A 22,979-nucleotide genomic window follows, 5' to 3' on the forward strand; every position below is an offset into this window, starting at 1 on the left:
CACGCCTACTTCCCACCATGCACCTGCTGAATCAGCATCTCCCAGAGAGGGATATGAAAATCTATGTATTTAGCAAGGCATATAGTCATTTGTTAATTATGAGAAACACCATTTTATTAGCAGCACCAAACCTAATATCCCCTGTATGTGCTATGCCCTCCCCACAACCCATTCATGCCTCTAATCAGGTCTCCTTCTGCTAGAATTCCCTCACTCCTCTCCTTCTTCCGATTCTGTTTCCTTCCCTGACTTTACCAGGCCATCTTCTCTTCCTAATTGATGTTATTTGATCTGGATTCTCACTTCCTGTGAGTCCCCTAGCTGACCCTCTATCTTCAAATCATGTAGAGCATTCACATAAATGATGATGGCTGCATTTACCATATTGTCCTGTAATCATCTGTTTGTCAGTCTTTCTTCATCAGCAAGATTGTGCCCTTGGATGCAGGGATTGTGCCTTGCTCATTTTTCTCCTCTAAGGCCCAGCAGGTGCTGAAGATGTATTAGATGCTAAGCAAGTGCTTTCAAGAGGAATGAGTGAAAGAATGGTCACAGGAATGAATTAAATACTAAAGGCATCACATAATGAGCTAATTCTCTACTTTCTCTTTTTTAAGCACCATGCTCCTTTCAGTTAATAGCCTAAGGGGATTCAATTTAGAGAGCCTGTCACAAATGTCCATATGAGAAAGGAAATCTGGTGTGTGGGGTTTCTGGGTTAGAAAGAAAGAAGTCATGCTATGCCAACTTTACCTTCAAAATGTATTTCACTTATTACTAAACACTTCTCACAACTCCATGGACAGCATGCTGGTCCAAGTGTCTGTCATTTCTTTGGCCTCACAGTGGTTCTTGAATATAATAAGCACAGGGGCTTTTGCCCTGGCTATTCCCTCTGTCCTACATAGTATTTATATACGGTGGTATATGTATCATGGCTCAATTCCTCTCAGAGAGGGTTTGTCTAAGTGACCTATCTCAAATATTGCTCCTATCACAAGTGGTTTAATTTACCCTGCTATATTCTTTATTTTCTCTATAGTGCTTATATAGGATGTATATTGTATATTTTTTTCTATCTTGCTAATAAGAATATAAGTTCCATGAAGGCAGAAATTTTGTCTGCTGTATTCACTGTTCTATCCCCAGGACTTAGAATCATTCCATGTATACAGCAGGTGTTCAGTACAGATCTGTTGGATGTTGAATACGGATGTGGCAGAATATTCCAGTAGAACCAAGCAGCCTAGTCATTACATAATACAAGGTGCGATGCATGCATACACTCATCCCACCCAGGACACATCAGACATCTAAAGGTGGCATTTTAAATGCACCTTAATTTATATCTGCAATTGCTAAGACACAAAAATTTAATGAATATTTTCTTCCATGTTTTTTTACGTCTATTTCCTCAGAAAGCATGGGAGATTTTGCCTGTCCGTTGTTGCCGTCGTTTTCCCTTGTTAAAGTAGTCCCCCAACCTACTGCCCGTTGCCGCCTGAGGGAGCAAGGCTGGGTTTTTGTGGATGATGGTGTCCTGATGCAGGTCCACTTTAGTTTTTCCTATTCCTATGGTGATGCTGCTGAGGACCAATTAAAAATAAACAAATTGGGGCAGGCACGGTGGCTCACCCCTGTAATCCCAGCACTTTGGGAGGCTGAGGCGGGCGGATCACGAGATCAGGAGATCGAGACCATTCTGGCTAACACGGTGAAACCCCATCTCTACTAAAAATACAAAAAATTAGCCGGGCATGGTGGCGGCCGCCTGTAGTCCCAGCTACTCGGGAGGCTGAGGCAGGAGAATGGCGTGAACCCGAGAGGCAGAGCTTGCAGTGAGCTGAGATCACACCACTGGACTCCAGCCTGGGCGACAGACTGAGACTCCATCTCAAAAAAAAAAAAAAAAAAAAAAAAAAGTTAGAGGTGTGCCCTGAGCCATTGGAGTGGCAGGCATGGAAATCTCATTTAACTTTTACAACAGAGCCATTTGTTCCTTGTCCAGCCTCCCCCAGAATGCCGTCTTGGTTTGAATTCCTGGAGCGGTGTGGGGCAACCATCTGTATGACGTGACCCCAGGAATTGTTTTTCAACTGCATGGTATCTCTGTCATATCCCGTCTAGAACTTTGCTAACTTCAGGCATGGTATTATCTTCCTACCTAGGAGTCTCTCACTTCATTTTGCTCATGCCCTGGAGGGATTTCTGAACTCTCATCCAGTTTTTTTTCCCTCACCTTGAAGTGTTTTTTTTTTTTTTTTCCTTCTAATACTATAAATGTAGCAATTGTAGTCTTGTCTCTTATATGTTGATTTCAATTCTTTGTTTTCCCCAGTTTTTCTTTGCTATCTTTGACGGCTTGAGATTTTTTTCTAATCCGCAAGAGTAAAATATATACTCCAGCGACCACTGTCATAGGCTACGTGGTTTTCTGTTTTGAGGTTTTGAGTTACATTTCTGTTGCTTCCTGGTCAACTCTGTACATCTCATGGCCCTGATGACATGGTAGTCACCGTGTCGTAGGTATCCTGTTCATTTGCTGGGCAGGAACAGCTGTCAGACAGTACATTTGATGGCTTTTCACAGAATCAGTCCTGCCTTTGAAATTATATTCTAAAAGCTCTTAGATGTCCATATCCACATTTCTTTGCCTGAAAAGAGAATAAAAGGGAAGAAAAAATATGTTGGCTATATCAAAACGCATCAATTCTTTCTTCCCTCACCCATCCTTTCCATCTCCAAGTGCACTGTCCACAATATGTCCACAATATGGACATGTGCTTTGAACTCATATGGCTGCAAAGAATAGAAGGGAAGTGGACGTAATCTTGCCTGAGACCATGGTTATCTCAGGGTGAAAGCAGGATGAGTCTGGGCTATCAGAAAACCCAAAGTCAGTGTATGCTAATCTAAGGTGACTAACCTGTCCTAGTTTTCTTGAGATTTTCCCAGTTTTAGCACAGGAATTCATGTCTTGAGAAAAACAGGATGATTTATCGCCCTACAGAATCATTCAAACACAACTCTGAGTGCCTACTCTGTGCCCAGCATTGCCCTTCAGGTAACTTGTGGTTTGGTCAGCCAGTCCCGTAGCCTGTCCTCATCTGCATTTGTCTTTCTTATGTTTCCATAAACCTTTAGAGGTTGCCCTTGTGTTAACAATTTCACATTCATGCCTGGGCTTGGTCGTCCTGAATGTTTGACCCTGTTAATTTGATTTTATTCTCTGACACGACCTTGGGCTGCCATAAATCCAAAATGAAAATGCTGTTTGGAGTCACAATGAAAATGGAATGCGAGAAGATTCTAGAGAAGACAAAACAACCCAAAGAAAAGAAGTATGGAAGGCAGGGGTAGCAAGGCGGAGCTGTGCCCTGTCACGGCACGCAGAGAATGCCCATGGATTTTCACAAATGCTGTTAAAATGTGAAAAGCAGGTGTTTCTTTTTTCTTCAATCTGAGCTTCAAGCTAATATGGGCATTCAGCTAAATCCCTCCTGGGTCCTGAAACAGTATGTGGTTTTGGATTTCAAAGGTAATTATTGCTGAATTCATTGTATGGCCAGTGCACCTGCCAGGTAGACATTATAAAAGAGCATGCAGGGGGCCACCAAGAGAATTTGGAGGACAATTTCTCCATCACAAAACCCCTTTGAAAGCCTATTAAGGCATCAAGTGCCAGGAATGGAGTTGAACATATTCATAATACAGTTAGCAATGCAAATGAAGCAACAGTTCCAGGTCGGAGAAAATGCCGATGCTTACCTGAGAAATTCGGGCTCCATTGTATTGTGTCTGTCCTGCAATTGACTCACAGTGAGTTATCTTGTAGAAAAGTGGCGTATTTGCATATTTAGATCCTGCCTGGGATAAGCAAGAGAAATACATGTTCTGGCTTTCTGAAATGAAATTGAGAGAGAAAAAGGGGGCACATATTGCTCAATATGCTCATTTATTCATTAAAAATACAAGTATGTACATCTCTCAGACCTTCATTGGGCAACTGCCCTTGGGAGAAAATAGAGACAAATAAGAAGAATAAAAAGCCAGCAGCCCTGTCCTGATGGAACTTAAGGTCTAGTGGGAGAATCAGAAATAAATTGAATAATTACCCAAGTTAATATAAAATTGTAAATGTAATAAGACCCTCAAGAAGAGGTACCAGGATTTCTGAAAGCACAGAGTAGAAGAATTTGAACCAGTTGGGGGCTTCCCTGAGAAACTGAAATTAGGCTGAGGTGGGCAGTGTTCACACTTGCTCACTGCCTAATCTGGGACAGCACTGCCGACAGCTTGACCTGCATTTCTCCAAGTCTCCACAACTAATTTTGTAGGTAGACATTGTCCCTTCACACCCTCAATAATCTTATGAGAAGTGTTTAATAACCTTAGGAAGAATACTCCACCATTGTCAGTAACCGTAAGGGGAATGGCCCATCACCCTCAGTAACCTTAGGAGAAATATCCCGTCATAATCAGTAACCTAAGGAAGAATATTTTATTACAGTCCTAGACTAGAGGCTTCCTGAACAACCACTCTTTTGTACCTCTGTAACTATTCCTGTACTGCAAAAGTCCAAATCCTGCATAGAGTAGCAACTCAGATATTAGTCAAATTAATTTATTTATTCCCACCCTACAGATTTGAAAAATGTGGCCTAGAAAGGTTAACTAGTGGCTGAAAGCCATATAGCGAGTAAGAGGCAGAGCCATGATCACTACCAAGCTCTCTGTGTCCAGAATAAAAGGGAGTGGCATTCAGATTAGAGGGCACAGCAAGAGCCTCATGCATATTCCTGCAAAGGACAAGGATTTGCTGCCTTTCCTGTACATCCCTAAAGAGAAGGACCTTCAACTCCTCCTGGTCATGTGTATTTCCCCTGAAAGCAGAACCTAGGCAGTGTTTTTTGCCTTCATGGTCAAGAAACACATGTCAGCAAATGGTAGAGAGAGGGTTGTGCTGCTTTGAGACACGGGCTCCCAAGATCGCCTGTCTTGCTGATAAAAGTACAGATAAGCCTGTCAGATAAGCCTCCTGCTGCAATGACTGAGGTCTCCAGCTCTGGATTGCTTGCTGTGGACAATTCCTCTTGGAAAACCATGCAAGCACCTTTTGAAAACCACACAACACTGAGAAGCTTCCTTCCAGCAGAAGCACAAAAACTGGAAACCTTGAGGCTTCACCCACGTGGATTAAGTAAAATGTTTTAAATGACTCAGAGGCTACTTATAAAAAACAATTTACATAAATTGATGTTCTATTCGAAGAGGGTAGAGAGGGTGGTTTTAATTTTTTCAAAACTTTCCTCTTAGTTTTAATAGTGACAGTGGCCTCGAAGAGGCAACTCCTTTTAATAAAACATGCTTGTAAATTTTTTGAGACAGACTCCAGTTGACCCTATTTCAGGCGAACCTCTGGGGCCTCCCACATACAGCTGTCATGAGTGCTGAGAAGCCTGGGATTTGAATTGCTGGAGGAGTCCATTCTCCATGACTCATGCTTTCTGGGTCTGAGATGCTCCAATTCATTTCAGGGTATTTAATTTCTAAAAGTATTCAAGGTTTTGTTGAAGATCTAAACAGTGCTTAGAAATTTTTACCCTGGTTTACCTTGATGAAAATGAACCTGGGAGGACGGAGGTGCAAGCATACAACAATCACACACACAAAAGACAAATACTAAGCTCATCCATGTGGCCCAGACAGGAAAAATGTCATAAATATAAAATCATGGATTATAATGTGGTTACATATAGTTACTTATTTTATTGTCCTTGTTTTTTTAAGAGGTGATATGTGAATATGGTAAATATTTTAAACGGATTAAAATTATTTTCTAATTAGAGATAATTCTCTCTCCTTCTCTCTCATGTCACCCAGTTTTCCATTTACCCTCCAAAAAGATAGCAACATAATGAATTTCTTCTGGACTCTTCCAGAAATATGTGTTGTCCATTTAAACATATATTTTCCATCCTCTAACATATACTTTTATACATGGATATAGTATGTGGACAGTATTATGCATTTTGATTTTTAGTTAATAATAAATCTTTTGAGGTACCCACTTCAATAATAATAATAACAACAGCAGCAAACAAACCCATATAGAGTATGTGTCTAAACCTGGCACTTTTCTAAATTCTTTTCAGATAATCCCTACAACTTCTGGGAGAGGTGCAAGTATCAACCAGTTGGAGACACAGGGAAAGGGTGATATAATGCAGAAAGTGACTTGAACAAATTTACACAGAAGGCAGTGAAGTGTGATTCAAATTCAAGCAGTCTAGACTGTGCCCCACACAACTCTGCAGCATAACCTTGCAGTATGAAAATAATGCCTCTCATGCAGGTATGCCTTATTCTTTTTAAGAGCTGCATAATATTCCTTTGCATGGATGTATCATTGATTTATTTTGTTCACTGTTAGTGATGTCTTAGACTTTTTCCTACAGTTTGCCATTGTGAGCAATGTTTCAATTTTTGAATATTTCACCACGCTTTTGAACGCATACTAACCGCACATATTTGTAAAATCAATTAATCAATTTATAGTAGTAGATTTATAGGCTTTCTAAACACCAAAAGCTAATTTTCTTCTTACTAGTAGGGAGATATGGATGGGACTTACTGAAACAAGACATATAATGCATCTCTATTCTTGCAGCCAAATCAAAATGGCCCCATCAAAGTGCAAGTGCTCACTAAATGTTCGTTAAATGAAAGAATTAAATAGAAAAAGCTGCCATTTAAAAACATTATCACAATGCTAAAAATATGTTGATTTATAAGATCTCGTTAAGTTCATGCAATTAAAGCAACCATTATCCTCATTTTATAGATCAGGGATATGAGATCCAGTGACTTACCCAAAGTTTCAAAGGAAAGATGTAACAGAGCCATCTCTGAACTTCTGCTCTTGGGAATCTACACACTCTTTCCACTAGTTCTGACCTTAGCAGGTGTTTGACCCAGGACTTGCCCAACTTGGTTTCCATTTGTATAGAACTAATGCCAAATTTCAAAAGAAAATATTATATACCATAATCAATAAAAACAAAATATCAAACATGTATTATGTGGGAAAGACTGAGATAAATACTTAGCATTGCATTACCTCAATACTGTTGGCAACCATCCTACGAGCCTCATGCAATTACTGCTACCACTTTGCAGATGAGAAAAAGAAAATTGATGCTAAGCAAAGTTTAGTAACTTGCCCAATATCACAAGAAGTAGTGAGTGACAGAGGAAGACTTAGCTCACATCTGAGTGTCTCCAAATCCCAAAGCCTCATGCTCTACTTTTTTACTGAAAGTTAAAATAAATATTATGACAGATACCTTTTTAAAACCTTAAAGATGATATGTATTGGTTGTACTGATTCCTGAATGCATCTGTATTTCCTAAGGCTTTTCTGTCCTTTATTTTCAAGAGTCTTCCATATACCTCTTAGGGAATCTGTCTCAGCTAGTATTGTAATGAGAACTATCATATAGCAAATATTTAGCTGCTTAATATATAACTACATATTTTTTAAAAAATGACAGACTCACCAGAATTGGCCTTTACTTAATAATCACAAACACCAAGCTTATGAATGTTTCATGCTCACTCCTTTCTGCTGAGAGCGTGAGCATCCTGCATTTCTACAGCTCCAGATTATGCAGGGAGCAATGGAAACCATATGTTTTGTGTGTTTTCTTTAACAATTTGATGATGGAAGAACACCTGGCAGTGTTGGAGATAATGTAAGAAATGGTCGCCTTTTGTTATTTGAGTGCTTGAAATAAAAATCTCAAATGGCAAGTTGTAATCCAAACCACAGTAATTATAGAAGACAGTACAAAAAGGTATACATTTTAAATTCATACATCTAAATGAGTCTATCTGCAAGTAAGTAAACTGTATTCAATTTTCCACAGCAACTACCCCATCAACACTATCACCCAAAACACTGATGACATGGTACTGCTCAAATGTTGGAAACTTTCAGTTTTGAGTTCAATTGTTTCTTTCTTTGTTCCTTCCTTTCTTCCTTCAATCAATGAATGTTAGAGTTGTTTTTAAGTGATCTCAAGAAGTACACAGTTCAATGAATATGAGGAGTAAGAAACCTAAATGAAGGATAGGAAGACAGAGAAGTCTTCCTCCAAGATGGAATGTTTAAATCTGGATGAGGGGATTGGTAAGAGTTTACCAGGCAGAAGGGTGGAACTCAGAGGAGGTTACAGGCATGGGAATAACTCACAGAAAGAAGCAGGTACTTTCTAGACATCGGAGGGAAGCCAGAGTGGCAACTGCGTAGTGACAAGGGGAGTGGCAACATGAGGCGGGCAGAAGCAGATAATGCAGAGCCTTGTAAAGCTTGATAAAGAGTTTGAACATTCGCTCAAGAACAGTCAGAAGCCATTGAAGGGTGTGAAGCTAGGGAGAGACAGAATCTGACTCAGGATTGTCAAGATTATGCTGGATGAGGGGAGACAGGAAGAGGAAGGGAGAGAGGTAACTTAGGACATAAGTGTAGTAATTCAGATAAAATATTATGTTGGCCTGGAGACCTGGTCCGGAAGAGTGACAGTGAGCTGGAAAGAGGTGGGTGGACTGGAGAGATATTACAAAAATGAAATATACAGACAAGAGTGATTGATCAGGTGTTGGCAGCGAAAGAGGAAGATGTCAAGACTGACTTAGAGATGCATGACTTGACAAGCTGCAGACATGGAGATCCGTTTTGAACTTTATGACATTATTTCAAAATTCTCTATTTTCTCTCCTGGGAATATTTAGCAAAAAGAAAAAAGCCTGTAGACCATTTTCAAATTGTGCTTAATCAAGCCAAGACTTGTGCCCACCTCTTCAGGGTGAGGAACGCCCTCTGTGTTCATTTTACTGCTCTATTTTCAGTGCCTGGTGTAGCGTAGGGAGGGATAGAGTAGGTGTCCGATCATGAGTCTATGCTAGGAGATGAGATGTGTTCCTAGCTGGGTTATAAGAATCTTGAGGAGGAAGGCTCCCTGTCTTTATCCTCCATTTTTTTCTGTCCTTCTTTATTTCCTTCTAAACTTTTTCCTAAGTTACTCATTTGCGAGTTATTTTACAGAGTTAAACAAATTGATACTAAAGTCCATATGGGAAAACAAATATTATGAATAACCAGAAAAAAAAATAATAGAAAAGAAAGGTGTTCTTTCTTTTCTGAAAGACAGTAGCCCTAGAGTAGGGCTCTAGGCAGAGGAGTAGCCCTAGAAGACATTAAAACACACTATAAAGTCACTATACTTCAATCAACATGGTTCGGGTACATGAATAAACTAATAGACCAGTGGAATAGAAGGGAAGACCAAGAAATAGTCCCAAGTACCCGTGCAAATTTATTATATAATAAAGGTAGCATCTCAAAGCATTGAGGTAAAGAAGAAAATTTTAATAAATGGTGTTGGGGCAACTGGGTAGCCACTTGGAAAAAAGTAAAATTAGGTCCATATTTTACACTATATACAAGAATAGACTCCAAATAACACCCAAATTTTTTAAAGTGAGACTATGCAAGTACTAGAAGAAAACATGGGCAAACTCCACTTTAACCATGCTGCAGAGAAAGACTTTGTAATTATGACTGCCTATCCAAATCCAATACAGTAAAATATGGATATATTTTACTAATGAAAAAATAACTACATGAAAAAGCAAACAAAACAAAAATGAAGTCAAAAGACAACTGAAAACTGGGAAAAAATATGTACAACGTATGCTACAATCGAAGCACTAATATAGGCATTTTATATATATATATGAATAATTCTTAAAATTTGAGGGCAAAAAGAAAAAAATCTGATTTTTTTTTAAATGAGGGATGACAGGAACAATTATGGAAACATACAAAGATGCAAAAATGTTCTTGAAACATATGAAGGACCAATCACTCATAGTTTGAGAAACGAAAATAAAAATACTGACATGCAATTTACCACCTATCAGACTGGCAAAAATTAAACGTGTGTCAATACACTCTGTTGTTGAGGCTATGGGGAGACAGGAATTGTCACACTTTGCTGATGGGAATGCCTAGCGGTGCAACCCCTCAAGAGAGGAATTTGGCAAAATCTAACAAAACTCCACATGCCTACAACTTTTGCACTGCAGTTCCCCTTCTAGGAACCTACCCTGAAGGTACATTCCCAGCAATATGAAAACACTATACACTGGGTTATTCATGGCAGTCTTGATCATAATGCAAATGTTTGGAAACAACCTAAATGCCCGTACATAGGAGAGTACTTGAATAAACAATGGCACATCCACAAAGTGGAGTATTGTGCAGCTGTAAGAAGAATGAGGCAGAGTTCTACAAACTGGCTTGAAGTGATTTCCAGAATCTACTGTCAGGTGAAAGTAGCAAAATTCAGAAAATTATCCATAGTAAATTCTCCTTCAAGTAGAAAAAAAATAGGCTACAAGAAAATATACATTCATGTGCTCATGTGTGCAAAAGAAATGCAGGCTGGATAAACAAGAAATTATAGATTGGTTATCTCCAAGGGGTGGGTGGGAAAATGCTGGAAAGGAGAATGAGAACAGGGTAGCAGGAATATGGAGGGGAGACACTTCTCTAAGTATACCTTATGGTATTGTTTTGACTTCTAGAATCTTGAAAAAAAACACACACCAAAAAAACCATATAAGAAAAAAAAAATGGAACCAAACATACAAGAAAAACCAACAGGATGTGAGAGGAATCCAGCGCAGAATACAAATAGGAATACATGAAGCTAACTGTCGGACAAATGAATAATGTCGCCTCATTGAAGGGGGTGAGGAAGAAAATAACTCACTGAAGTAACTTTAGGAAACAGAACTGTGACGGGCTATCATAAGGCTAAAGGCAAAAAGAAATGTTGAAACATGCTGGGCTTTAGTTTGTAAATCTGTTTCTCACAAAAGTATGAGTAAGCAATTCAGAAATCCTCTTATGTATGAAGTAGGATTAAATAAATAAGTAAATAGATTGTAGATAATGAGTGCCAAGTTTCTCACTTCTAAAGAAAGAATTTACAAATTAAGAAAGAAAGGAAAGGAAGAAGAAGAAGGAGGTGGAGGGGTAGGGGAGGGAGCACGAAAGGAAAAGAAAGACTCGCAGATCACCACACTTAAACTTGTAGCCCCATTCCTAACATGGGAACTGCCCATTCCTTTTCCCTATTTTGCTTTTCTAGATAGTATTTATTACTTTTCAAGTACACAGTAAATACTTACCACGATTGACTGATTGGTTGATTGCCTGGCACTTAAGTTCCACAAAGCAGAGATTATTGTCTGTTTTGCTCACCTTTCCATTCCTAGTACATAGAACAGTGTCTTTATAGAGTAATAGATGCTTAATAAATATGTGTTAAATAAAACATAAAATATGCTTTATTGCTTGTTTTATTTCCTGTTTATTTTTTATGTCAACTCTGTATGTATATGTACACACACATATATGTGCATATGTATTTGTGTGTGTATATATGCATATTTGTTTGCCCATGTATAATTTTTTCTACAGATCCAGAAATTATAAATCATCTTTCAAAATCTAGTAGGAAAATGTTTCCCAGTTTTAGAATACATCAAACACGTCTGCAATATGCTAAACGCCAGATTCTGGGCTTTCATTCCCATAATCTGATTCGGGATGTGTAATATAGGGCTCAAGAATTTACATTTTAAAAATAAACATTTTGGATGATTCTAATCTAGGTTATCAGTAGCTACAGATTGAGAGCATCAACTTAATTAGCTGTTGATGGGCTGCTCAGTAGAGGAGTGATCCCAGTCTGTGTGGTCAGAGCTGGGAGAGAGAGGGAAGACCCAGACCTGACAGCGGTGAAGTATATCCACTGTCAGTAAGGAATGGGGAATAAATCATTCCAGGCAGAGAAAGAGGCACTGGTATAGCTTCAGAATGGACAGAGGGAGGGAGTAGATTCACAGACATAATGTCCATAGAGGCATAACAGCAAGTTCTCTGCAGGTGAAAGTATGGATGACAGAGGTGCTGGGCTGGGGGACAGTGTCCCGGAAGCTTTGTTGTTGGGGTGCAATGAAGAGCATGTGGGAAGCATCCATCTGGAATGAGAGCACATTGGGAATGTCTAAAAATGGAAAGCAGCAAATATGGTGAAGGTCTTCACGTAAAGTGGTGATCAGTGCTGGGGAAGCCCATAGTTGGTCCTAATCATGAGCCTTCAGGTTTGGAAAGATGCTGATACCATTCCTGGTGGTGGGCAAACTCCAAAGGGATGTGTCCATATGTGATTTTGGAGATGAGACTAACAGGACTGTGAAAAACCAGACAGAGCTAGAAATATCTTCAGAATTTCAACATCATCTCTCTCTCAGGGGCAATTTTTTTCTATCATTTTCTAATAACAATATCATACATAGGCATACAATGAGTATATTTGTTATAAGACAAAATGGGACCTGATATTATTAATAAATAAAAACATCTTAGGATGATTAAATTTTTTTTTTTAAATTACAGAATTAAGTTAAAGAAAAGAAGTGTTTTCCCACAGTAGTTGGTATGATATAACCCAAGGGTCAACAAATTTATTCTGTAGGGACAGTAAGTAAATATTTCAAGCTTTATGGGCCAAGAGGCAAAATCAAAGCTATTATTAGGTACTTTTATCAAAACAGAGATAACAGATTTTGGCAAAAAAAATTGATAAAATATACAATATGAAAATAACAATTTTGTCATTAAACATTATTAATAAGGTATTAGAGTGAATTTTTTATAATATGCAACTAATAATTACAGAAATATAATTTTTGGGGGGATAACATTTTGCTTAATTAGGATCGAAGTTAGTGTTCCCTGTCATATCAATTGCATGTGTTCCTATGTATGATCCCTTCTTAGTTCAACAAAAATAGGGGGCAAGTGGGATTTTGCCCTGGTGCCATAGCTTGCTGACCCCTTATCTGATCCATACCTACCACTGATCTGACCCATGCCTACCCCCTTAAAGCTTATCATATTGGGCCGGGTGCGGTGGTTCACACCTGGAATCATAGCACTTTAGGAAGCTGAGACGGGCTGACGGCTTAAGCCCAGGAGTTCGAGACTAGCTTGGGCAACACAGAAAGACCTCGTCTCTACACCCCCCCCCCCAAAAAAAAAAAAAATCCAGGCATAGTGGTGCATGACTGAGGTCTCAGCTACTCGGGAGGCTGATCGCTGGAGTCTGGGAGATGGAGAGGTTGCAGTAAGACGTGATGACACCACTGTACTCCAGCCTGGGTGGTAAGTGAGACCCTGTCTCAAAAACAAACAAACAAACAAACAAACAAAAAAAACCCCTCTCAGATCACATGCTGAAGAACAACTGCTTCTGAGAATAAAAAGTTTTCTATTCTATAAAGAAAACCCATCCTAACACAGAAAACCCATTGATTACTGGTGATGGTAAAACACAAGTGACTTAGTATAAAAACTTAGTACAAAGGATGTTAGGTATATGAAGAAATGAAAAGGGAAAGTGAGGCTAAAATTAGAAGAGATTCTAAAAGCGTAGCCATCACAAGCTTAGGAGAGAAAATTAGCCACCTTTCCAGACACTGTAGTGAGGAGAAAACTTATAAATTAGATTTATAAGGGAGTAACTTCAACACGGACAAAATATAAACAGAAAAAACAAAGTCAAGTACCACTTGTAACTAACCTTGAACAGATCAACCCTGATGAATTAAGTAGCCTACCCACAGTGTGTGTCTCTCTAGCAATGATTAACTACTGAATTGAAAATGAATTTATGTGAAATTGAGGATGCCTATGTTCAAGAGCAACATATATTAAAACTTTTGTAGAATAGCACTTCATATGAAATTCAAATTAGAAAAACTTTTGCTTCCTCTCGGTGAAGTAGGTAAAGTATATTTCAAAATCATTCAAGTTCTTGCTTTGCTTAAAAATCATTTGAACAATTTTTAATTAATTTGTAAATATCAAAAGTGAGAAAATATAGTCTACAATCCAATTTCCCTAACTATTCAACCACCTCCGTGGTCTGTACAATGTTCATCTCCTTGTTTTATGCATGTAAAATATGGTTATGATAATCACTACCATAAATAATTTTGTATTCTGCGTTTCTTACTGTATATTGCAGACATTCCTAGGTTGCTTTATCATCATTATTGTTCTCATATTTTATGACAATTCAGTAGTCCATATCGACGTTACATGTTACTGTTCATTTTTATGCTTTTCCTAGTTTTTCTTTATTAAAATAGTATTAAAGCTTTTTACTTCATTTTGGAATAAAAACAGTTTAAATGTGTTGTTCTATTGTAAAAATTAGTTTGAAATAGTATCAATATAGGAAGAAAATTACCCACAAATGTCATTCTGAAAACACCAATACTTTCAATTATTTATGTGCATCTTCAATTTCATATCATAAAATAACAATATAGCTAGAGCATTGTTTTCTATACTTTCCATTAATATTATGCCTAAAACTTTCTTTCATTTTTCTTTAGTGACTTGTGGTTTTCTTTATTTTTATTTTTTTATTTTTTATTTTTTATTTATTTATTTATTTTATTTTTTTAAAATTTTTTATTTTATTTTATTTTTTCGAGACAGAATCTTGCTCTGTTACCCAGGCTGGAGTGCAGTGGTGCAATCTCGGCTCACTTCAAGCTCCGCCTCCCGGGTTCATGCCATTCTCCTGCCTCAGCCTCCCAAGTAGCTGGGACTACAGACGCCTGCCACCACACCTGGCTAAATTTTTGTATTTTTAGTAGAGACGGGGTTTCACCATGTTAGCCAGGATGGTCTCGATCTCCTGACCTCATGATCCACCCGCCTTGGCCTCCGAAAGTGCTGAGATTACAGGCGTGAGCCACCACGCCCGGCGGTTTTCTTTTACTTTACCTACAGTTACTGTTACTCACACTATCCTATATTGTTTTCTTTAGGTAATTTTTTGTTCTATGAAATCAATGCTCTGATGAACTTGTGTCCTGGTATGTTAACCATCTCGTCTTGCTGGAATATAAGTATCATAAGGACAAGGACATGGTTTGTCTGGTCTCCTACTGTCTGCACAGGGCTTAGAATGGTGTCAAGCCCAGACTGAGTACTTAACTAATAATTGTGGATGAATGACTAAATGAAAACTAGAGCCTTTGCAGAGTAAGAGGTAGAGACATATTTTTGTATCCTGAAACCCTCATTCCAGAGCTATTCTCCTATACAAAATGAAAGAATAACCTGTGTGCTATTTTCTTCTCTGCCATTCCCTCAATGGGATTGAAATGTAAGTCTTTGTTTCTTAAAATAACTTTTTAAGGTTACAAAGGACTTCATAGTAAATCTTCCAAATCCCTCCAGAAACTGGAAAAGTTTAGTTCCCAGTATCTAGCAGTAAACTAAGGGCAGTCTATGGATGCTTAGTGGTGATCAACTATAAATATTATGACATACTATTTATGACACTTAACATTCACTTATGATATTATGTTATAATATTTATACTGTCAAAAAAGGATATGAACTTTGAAGCCACCCTGGTAGATGACTTAATCTCAGTTTTGCTAATTACCAGCTGCCTAACTTTATGCAAATTACTTGCTCCTCTGTACCTCAGGGAAGCAAAATAGGGCAAAATAATAATGCACTTTTAGATGGTTGTGGTGAGGACTAAGGATTAAGCAAATTGATATAAATACCACAAATATATATATATATATATGGTTTTTATATATATGTTATATATATGGTGTTTTTTATATATATATGGTTTTTATATATATGTTATATATATGGTGTTATATATATATATATATATGAAATAGTCCTTTGTATATAGAAAACACTCCTTGAATATTAACTATCATCATCACTATTATCACCATCATCAGCACCATCACCATCATCAACCACCATTATCATTACATAATGGTCACCAGTTGTGCAAGGCCCAAGTAACTTTTTACTTATAAAATTAAAATCTCAAAATTTACAAAGTATTTCTTTAAACATATAGGGCATGTCAAGGCTATGCTTTGAATATTCCTCTTACTTGTTTGCATTCTAATAAGGTCTCTTGAGTGGGAGATAAAGAGCAAATGATCAACTTTCTGCTGGAAATGGTGCATAACCCTGAGTTTGAACGTGCAAATGCATTACTCACGTGAATGTCATTTATCATATGTGTTGAGGTGGGGTGGAGAGGGAGTGTGTTAAGTGCTGCTTCTTTTGACCATAAAATTCCAGAGGACAAATTATGTAAATTCTCATGGAGCTCAAGAGAGTGTCCTGCCAACCAATGAACATAATAAATGTTGTTGGTGCTGTAATGAAGACACTTAAGATTCTGATAAAATGACTTCTTTCTTCAGAAGATTCCTTCAGGACCAAAGGCTTCCCTTGAAGGTGAAGGGGATATATGTTTTTACTGAGACTTATAAATTAAGTGAAAAAAATTCTATCTGAGTCAATGAAATACTCTTGTTTCATACACAGGGGCACTCATGGGCTCTGGCACATTCTCTTTCATATGCAGCACCTGCTGGAAATCTTTTAGTATAAAGCACAACTTTTGTATTGATTTTCCTCCCACCTTCTTAAACTTCTTCTTCTACATACTTATTAAGTAATGATGAGTTGGTAAAATCTTAACACAAATTAAGGACATGTAATGATCAGAAAGATAACTGCAATCACTACTTTTTGTGGATATAACCCACACCACAGATAAAAAACATTAACCACAGTAGTTTTCTCATGGAGATAGTAGTAAACATAGCCTATGCTGGGCTGCAATACCCTAACATCTCAGTGGCTTAACCATAGGAGCTTCTTTCTTACTCCTGCAAATTCTACTCTATCGCTGTTCTTTTCCAAGGCCTCTCTCTTCCCGTGCTGACTAAGAAATCCAGACCCTTCCTTTCTTGGGACTCCAACATCTTGTCATGTGCCTTCCATGGTCACCACTACAGGGGAAGACAGAGCCTGTAGAAGTCACATCCATTCTGTTACACTTCCATTTGCTTAATACCATTGGCCAAAGCTAATCACAAAATCCTGCCAAATCACAAGGCTAAAAAAAAAGTTTTGGAGAGGGGTTACACAGACCTTCAGTGAGCAGTAGAGCATAAAGATACAGTTACCAAAATGTATTCTGAGAAATGTGAGGGATATGAGGTATTCTGTAGGAAAATATAAAAGAACAGGAACATTCTACTAAACAAAACACCGTTGTTAATACGATGCTTTAAATTCTTCCTTGGAGATTGTTAATATCCACTGTCAGTTTTGAGAAATGATGCTATAAAAAGCACAGTTATCTTTATTTAATTCAGTTATTTTTTTGTTTGGTTTGGGTTTTTTTTTTTTTTTTTACAAATTTGATTGACCATATAAAAATTTCTTTTCGTAACACCCATGAACCTAATGTCCCGTTGAATCCACAGCAGGCATTTTGAAATACTGACAATAAAAACATAATGGACACTTAATAAATATTTGGTGGATGAATGAAGAGTCACTTTTCAGACTCAGGGATGCTTCTGCATCAAATTTTGGAGAACAAAATTCCATACAACACCTGCATTACAAGTTGAAAAGTGAAAATCCTAGGTCAAACACTACCTTTTTCTTGCAACATGCTACATAAGAATCTTGTGGGATTTTTGTTTTTCTCTGCTGACTTGAGTGGTTTTTTGATGTCATCAGCTACAGCTCATCTGCCCAAATTTCACAGTGGAATCATCAGGATTTATGCTCAGCATATGCAATCCACCCCACACCTCTTTACACGTGGGAATTTCGGGATGGAACATAAATACCCCATGTTATGGAGAGAATAAAAATAATACCTTGGATAAGCCATGCTTTAAATGGTGTTTCGTGCTAAAAACCTCACAAACCATTGCAGCGAGGTTCAGCAGCAGACAGTGCTACTTCTACATTCCACATAATCCAGTTCAGCGAGGCCTTCAGCAACGCACCCGCATCGTAACAACAGCTAATGGTTTGCCTTAGGTCCGCAGAGTGTCTGGTTGTTGGCAGCAAACCACAGAATCCAGGAGCAGAAAACAATATGGAAGCAATATTATTTTCTATCTAATTCTCTATAATCCAGAAGGTTGGTTATGCTGAATGATAACACACAGAGGAAAGATTAAATATAATAACATAATGTTCATGTTCTGCACCAGAAGTTATTACTTTTGGCACCACAGAGACAGATGGCTGGCACTGGCCATTGCCAGGAGGTGTTAAGTGGGTAAGTGGTGCAGAGGAATATAGTCATCTGTGGGGAAAATGACAGTAATGAACTGCTTGTAATGCTGTGAAAACTCAATGAATTTGATTAAACACAGATTGCAAAACTGTTTCCTGGACGACCATTGGACACACTCATTTACGCTGAAATGTGCTCTCTCCCGGATACAAGTCTGACAGGAAAACCACTGCTGCTTCTGCTGCCAATTTGTTAAGCATCGTGACAAGAGGAGTGACCGAGAAGATGGAAAAGCCCGGTCTGCCTAGTGCCCCTTCAGTTGGCAGGATTGCTGGCACAGGACCGTCTAACTGTGCTGGAAGGTGTTTTAGAAGGGACAAGGTCAGCATAAGAAGAAGTCATCTTGGGCCTGGGGAACACACTTGTAAAAGTTTTTGTTAGATCTTTATGTTTCCAGCAACCACATTATTTGTATTAGATTAAGTAGTATATAGTTAGTTAGTTAGTATGTTTGTTTGTTTGTTTGTTTATTTATAGAGACAGGGTCTCACTTTGTTGCTCAGGTTGAAACTCTTGAGCTCAAGCAGTCCTCCTACTTCAGCCTCCCAAAGTGCTGGGATTACAGGCATGAGTCCCAAGGCAGTTGACTTAATGTGGATAGAAATATGTCAACGTAGTAGTGACAGAGTATGCACATGTATAAAGTTTGAAGCCTTATAGAGGGAACACAGAATGGGACAGGATAAGACAGCCTTATAGTTAAGGATGGTGTACACCAAGTGTGGTTATAGGACTCGTACTAGTATGTCGACTCTTAATTACTGTTCATAAGCAAAATGCAGAAATAGAAAGTAAGCATTTAGAAACGTTCATAGCAATTTGACAATTTTGTGGAATGTAATACTAAATAAATGGAGGTTGTGTTGTTTGTGCCTTTTAAAATTTTTATTTTTCTAGCAATTCATTTTTATTATACTTTACAAAAGTATTGTTCTGTGATGGATTGAGATTTTAACAAAAACGATCTTCCACCACAAACAGTTTGAAAAGCAATGCGTTGGGATCATAGAGGCAGTTTTCATCTGCTTGTTTTACAAGATTCATTACTTTAGGCAAATTATTAACCTATCTACATTTTGAATTTGTCAATATTTGATAACTATCAGATTATATCACTATTATTAAATAACTATATACACCATGAACTACTCACATAATCTGCTTAGAAATTACCAAAATATTTAGATGACCTGCTCTTACTGTTTCAAAAAGCATATGAGCTGAATGGTCAGTTAAGTTCAGTGTCTTGGAAGAATTGGTGGATTACATAACACGCAGACTTGCTTCATTCCTGTATTTAGTTCATGCAACAAATATCTATTGAGCCTTGTTCTAGACAGGATTTCAGCTGCTGAGCGTGCACAAGTTAACTAGAATTGCAAGGATCCTTGCCCATGTGGAGTTTGCATGTCTAACAAGGGCTACAGTCAATACAGAATGGATATAACACATCAGTAAACTCTACAGTATATTTCAGATTGAAAAGTGCTATGAAAAAATAAAAGCATAGCAGGGAAAGTAAAGAGGGCATATTTTAAATGGTCAGGTTGAGCTTCAAGATTTTTTTTCAAGAATCTTGCTGTGTCGCCCAGGCTGGAGTGCAGTGGCGCGATCTCAGCTCACTGCAAGCTCCGCCTCCCCGGTTCACGCCATTCTCCTGTCTCAGCCTCCGGAGTAGCCGGGACTGCAGGCGTCCGCCACCAGGCCCGGCTAATTTTTTTGTATTTTTTATTAGAGACAGGGTTTCACCGTGTTAGCCAGGATGGTCTCGATCTCCTCACCTCGTGATTCACCGCCTCAGCCTCCCAAAGTGCTGGGATTACAGGCGTGAGCCACCGTGACCGGCCATGATGCTGGGTATCATTTATAAGGCAGAATCAACAGGGTTTTTGTTTGTTTGTTTGTTTTTGTTTTTGACAGATGGGGTGGAAGGTGTGAGATTGAGAGAGAGAAAGATAAATCAAGGAAACTTTCAAGGTTCTAGGCCTGAGCAACGGGAACAATGCAATCATTTAGGATGCGCCAAGCTGTGGGTAGAGCAGATTATGCAGAGGTGTCGGTAGATCACGAGTTTTGCTTGGGATGTTTTAAGTCTCATTTGTCTGTTTAGATATCTAATTGTCTCAAGATGTCAAGCAAGCAGTTGGAATCCAGAGTTTGCAGGTGGTAATAAATTTGAGACTTGTTGGAAATAAATAGAATTTAAAGCTGTGAAACTGAATGAGATTATGAAGGGAACAAGTACAGATAAAGAAAAGGATGAAGGACTCAGATCTGAGGCTCTTGGACATAAGGAGGTTAGGGTGAAGAGGAGGAACTGGGAAAGGAGAATCAGACAGAGTGACCAGTGGAACAGGACAGGTTATAGAGTGTGGGGATTCAGAAGCCAAGTGAAGAAAGCGTTTCAGGGAGGAAATACTCATCAGCTGTGTCAAATACAGCTGGTAGGTCATGTAAGATGAGGACTGAAAACTGACCTTTGGATTTATAAATATGAAGTTGTTGATGACCGTGAACAGATGTAATGGTTTGTGAAATGATAAAGACAAAAGTCACATGGAAGTAGGTTTAAAAGAGAATGGCCAGAGATGAATTGGAGACAGGGAGTAAAAACAAATATCTTAAGGAGTGTAGAGTACAAGGGGGCAAATATATGGGGGCAATCATTGATGGCAGCAGTAGGGTCAAAAGAGATATTTTATATAAATTTGTAAGAGAGTTTATTCTAGGGAAAATATCAAGAAAGTAACAGTACAAGTCAAACAGAGGTAAGATAGACACAGAGGTGATGCTCACATGAACAAATTTGAGAGACTAATGCAGTTGTTAGAAGTGGATGTAGTCACAACACAGAACACTTTTAAAGCAAAACAGAAATCACTGTATGAATTGCTTGTCTGATTTCAAGGGCTACACTTTTCTAATTCTGTAAGTGGTGCTTACGAGGAAAATTGCACAGGCATTTGTTTGCAAATGCAAACTCTTTTGTAATCATCATTGAGCAATTTGTACAATCACACATTTCTTCAAATGATAATTAATACTGATGCTTAAATACCAAATTGATAGGCTTTCTTGCTCTCTCACTTGCAATCTATTCACATTCTAGCTGTAATTAAGAATCAGGAGAGAGCTCTTTAAGGTAATGGGTGCCAGACAATTTTCTGTAGTCTCTACTGCCTTCAGTTTCATGTCAATGTATTAGGTAGGAGTAAAAGCAACAGTGATCTTTTTTTGTATATATATGTATAACATATACAAATGGTATATATATTTCAATATCATAATACTTATATATTATCATCTAAGAGGCATAATACAAAAGAAAAATTTTGGTCACTTATGTCACAGTGTGTTACAAAAGTTCCTGGTCGATGGATAGTTTCCCTTGGTCATTCAGGGGTCCAGGTTCCTTCTCTCTTGTGGCTGTGCCTTCCTTTAGGGTTTTGGAGAAAGCAGATCTTCTTCTTGTCCACTGTGGCCTGGAAGTTACATATTTCACTTCTCATATTTCATTGGTAACAACTGGTCACAAGGCACCTCTTAGATGCAAGAAGGCCTGGGGAATGCAGTCCATATTCAGTCAATTCAGACTCTTCCAAAGTAATTCTATACTATGAAAGAAAATCCTGCCACTTTTTTTTTTTTTTTTGGAGACAGAGTCTCACTCTGTCGCTCAGGCTGGAGTGCAGTGGCGCAATCTCAGCTCACTGCAACCGCCACCTCCCAGGTTCAAGCGATTCTCCTGCCTCAGCCTCCTGAGTAGCTGGGATTACAGGTGAGTGCCACCATACCTGGCTAATTTTTGTATTTTTAGTAGAGACGGGGTTTCACCATGTTGGCCAGGCTGGTCTCAAACTCCTGACCTTAGGTGATCCACACGCCTCAGCCTCCCAAAGTGCTGGGATTACAGGCGTGAGCCACCGCGCCTGGCCAGTCCTGCCACTTTGATGGTCAACCAGCTATCTGCTATAAGGAATGAGCTTTTCAAGGACAAAGACAATCAAATCACTATCTAATTTTCTTTGCCTAGATGGTATTGAAAGAGTTTGCAGTTCTTCTATATAAAGGAAAGCAAAGGGAGGAGATATAAAAATGTTCGAACATAACTTAATCCATGATAAATTAGAACCCTGAGAGTTGCAATGAAAGTTAGAAATGTTTGTGTTATTTTGTTTTTACAGAATGTATCAGCCTAGAAATCTAAAAATGAAGCATGAATCCTGTCATAACCTACAACCCCCCAACTAGCATCATTTATATATGTAGAGCCCATGGCATTTATTGCTTTCTTATTTATAAGATCATATTAGTAACTAGTGGCAGTGATAAAGACCAGTCAACATTAATGCCATTCAAAATAATAATAACAGGAAAAATAATGTCTTTGAAGAGCGGCTAAAATCAAACTTGGATTGGAGGCTAGGAAAACAATCAGTCCACATCATAGTTGTAATCATATAAAACATTAAGTAAGTTGTCTTCATTTTGACAGTTTAATCACATCATATACTCTTCATATAGGGATATTCCTTTGAATTACCTTGTGGCTCTCTGTGTATATAAATATATTATTAGTTTATATTTATATATTTAGCTTATATGAATATATACTTTTATATATGATCTACCTAAGTACATGTATATTTATATATCATATATAGCAAA

At 38.2% G+C, this 22,979-nt stretch overlaps 1 long non-coding RNA gene across 1 annotated transcript; it reads right to left on the bottom strand.

Moving 5' to 3' along the window:
- Positions 1-614: 614 nt before the first annotated feature.
- Positions 615-7,475, bottom strand: LOC104003627 (uncharacterized). Its single transcript, XR_676313.3, has 3 exons — positions 7,347-7,475; positions 3,769-3,902; positions 615-2,654 (listed from the first exon to the last, which is right to left on the bottom strand). It is a non-coding gene; the product is annotated as an uncharacterized LOC104003627 (long non-coding RNA).
- Positions 7,476-22,979: the final 15,504 nt, after the last annotated feature.

This window comes from Pan troglodytes, chromosome 21 (assembly GCF_028858775.2).
Source record: "Pan troglodytes isolate AG18354 chromosome 21, NHGRI_mPanTro3-v2.0_pri, whole genome shotgun sequence".
NCBI classification, from domain to species: Eukaryota; Metazoa; Chordata; class Mammalia; order Primates; family Hominidae; genus Pan; species Pan troglodytes.